This window comes from Lactuca virosa, chromosome 8 (assembly GCF_052849685.1).
Source record: "Lactuca virosa cultivar CGN04683 chromosome 8, Lactuca_virosa_CGN04683_v6, whole genome shotgun sequence".
Taxonomy (NCBI): Eukaryota; Viridiplantae; Streptophyta; class Magnoliopsida; order Asterales; family Asteraceae; genus Lactuca; species Lactuca virosa.
The window spans coordinates 14,049,154-14,051,832 of NC_136433.1; the positions used below are offsets into that span (position 1 = coordinate 14,049,154).

The 2,679-nt window shown below is 35.9% G+C and overlaps 1 long non-coding RNA gene across 2 annotated transcripts; it reads left to right on the top strand.

The window, feature by feature from the left end:
• Window positions 1-509: 509 nt before the first annotated feature.
• Window positions 510-2,462, top strand: LOC145133003 (uncharacterized). 2 transcript variants are annotated; one of them, XR_013718335.1, is made up of 6 exons: window positions 511-896; window positions 1,279-1,407; window positions 1,495-1,598; window positions 1,692-1,819; window positions 1,903-2,037; window positions 2,121-2,462. It is a non-coding gene; the product is annotated as an uncharacterized LOC145133003 (long non-coding RNA). The 2 variants fall into 2 exon arrangements; XR_013718334.1 differs by having other exon boundaries at window positions 510-896; window positions 1,279-1,598.
• The last annotated feature ends 217 nt before the right edge of the window (window positions 2,463-2,679 follow it).

A 2,679-nucleotide genomic window follows, 5' to 3' on the forward strand; every position in this document is an offset into this window, starting at 1 on the left:
ATACATAATCAAAAATTATAAGTCGCTTAAAATACAACATGTGATTACTCTCACAAACTAATTAATAATTGAAAGTTTGTTGATTTTAACTTAATTTGTTACAAGCTTATTTAATGTAATCGATTAGTACGTTTGGCTAACAATATAACATTTCTTTTGCACCCCATATAGTCTTATACAAACACAAAATAAACATATAATAAATATATTATCGTTTATAAGTATTTTAAATAGCATGTATATAATATACATTAACTGATTTATTACTATACACGCTTGCGGTGCGGTTTGGTTTTGGTGGACCGGTTTTTTGGATAGAAACCGCACCGCACCATTGACCTTTGGTTTTTGCTAAAATTAAATCCGCACCATTGGTTTTTGCATCGGTTTCGGTTTTTCGGTTGCGGTTTATTGCGGTTTTGTCGGTTTTTTTTAGTCGGTTCGGTTTTTGCTCACCCCTAATTTGTTATTCTTAAGATACCCATGAATCCCGAGTTCGAAACCTATCCCATTTTTTTTGCTAGCAACTCGGTACCAAAACCCCTTCATATTTGCAGCAACGGACAGAAGAAAGAAAAAGCCAAACGCAGTTGACGACCACAGCTGTGCTCCTCTCTCGCTCGTGTCCACTCCGACATCGTTCCTTTCGCCGCCCGTCTACCCTCCTCATCTCTCGGCCTCCTTGCTCGATTTCTTCCCCACATAAGAGAGAAAAAGCTAAACGCAGTAGACGAACACCACTGTGCTCCCCTGTCGTTCGTGTCCACTTCGTTGCCTTTCCTTTCGCTGCCTGTCGCCGCTTATCGCCGCCCGTCGCTGTTCCCGTCACCTGTTGCCTTTCCTTTCGCTACCCTCCTCATCTCTCGGCCTCCTTGCTCGATTTCTTCCCCAAAAAGGTAAAACCCTAATTTAGATGTTCAATTAAGTTCAAATATGTTGTTCTTGCAATTCTTGATGTGTGAAATGGAATCAGTATCTTTGCTATCTTTCATATTAATTTGATTTTTGTATGTTGTGTGAAACTGAATTTGGATTGTTTGGGAACTATACATTAATTCGATTTTTTTGTTTGTATTCTTCCTGTTCTCGCTATGTTCAGTATTGGTGTTGTTAGCTTTACCTAGTAATTTTACCGATTTTCTCTGATGCTAAGGTGAATCAAGTAATATTCAGTGAATCTGGAACTTTTCTGAATCCTCCTAACATTGTTTTGTGATTTATATATTCATTTTTTAACATAACAAGTGATTGAATTTGTTTCTCTTTATAAAAATGTAGCGTTTAGATGTAATCACTATGAGACGATTATACCCCTCATTTGAGAAGTTCACTCCATTGGTGATTTCACTCCCAAAAGTTCATGGCTTAATTTGATTGGGGATTGTCTACTGTATTCACAGATTAAAGGTTTGCTGGCAGCTTCAGTTTTTCTAGATATGACCTTTTTACCCTTGGGTCTACTTACTACTTATTGAGATCAAACTTGGGTGGCAGTTATTTGAAGCACTCTTTGTAGTTCATAGAAATTCAGCAATCTTTGTAGTTCATAGAAATTCTGTTTCAACAAAGTGTTCAAGACTGATATTTGAATCATCTAGGTAATCCTTTTTCATTAGATATGTGTAACAGGGCATATAAATTAAATTGGCTCTGACATGTATGATATATGTAATCGTCTTGCTCGAATGAAGATGATGATGAATGGAAATACATAGAAGAAGGGCCTCCTGAAATCATATGGAAAGGAAACGAAATAATAGTGAATAAGAACAAAGTCAAGGTGAAAAAGAAAGAGGCTAATCAATCTACCCAAAAAGAGGTACACAAGTTAATAACCTTTTATGTGTTTCTCACAGCACACAATCACAACTTCTTTAAGTCATATCTCATTTCATTTTGCAGGATCCCGATAGACCTACATCAAATCCACTTCCTCCACAATCTGAAGCTTATGCTGCTTTTAAGAATGCACCCATCGCTTCGACAGAGTTGTTGGACATTGTTTCACAACAAGTCCCAAACTTTGGAACAGAAAAGGTCAGTCTTTGGTTACCTCTTTTTGTTAGCTTGTTTTATAGTGTATTAAACTAATTTTGGTTTGTTAATACTTAATATTGCAGGATAAAGCTCATTGCCCTTTTTATATTAAAACTGGAGCATGTAGATTTGGTATGCGTTGCAACAGGTTCATTAGTACCCTGATAAATCTACCACATTGCTTATCAAGAACATGTACAATGGACCTGGCCATGCTTAGGAACAAGATGAGGGACTTGAGGTCTGTTGTTGGGTTCAGCCTGTGATTATGTGGTGTAGAAATCCTCTAAAAAAAGTATGGCTTAATTTTATCTGCTCTTCTTGTTGTTCTTGACTCTATGTATTGTATGTTTTGTTAATTAGTACTTACTTTTGTATGATATTTTGGACAATAGAATGAAATGTGTCAAACTTGGTATTATGGACGTTTTTTGGTGTATTTTATATGGTATTTTGGACAAATGTGAATTGAATGTGGTTTTTGACAAAAAATTGACAATTTTTAAATTTTAATTTTTTTTTTAAATAAAACAAAGCTAGCTACGGAATAGCTATGGATTTCCGTAGCTATTCCGTAGCTATCCATTTTCATAGCTATTCGGTAGCAAATCCGTAGCTATTTATTTCCGTAGCTATTCCATA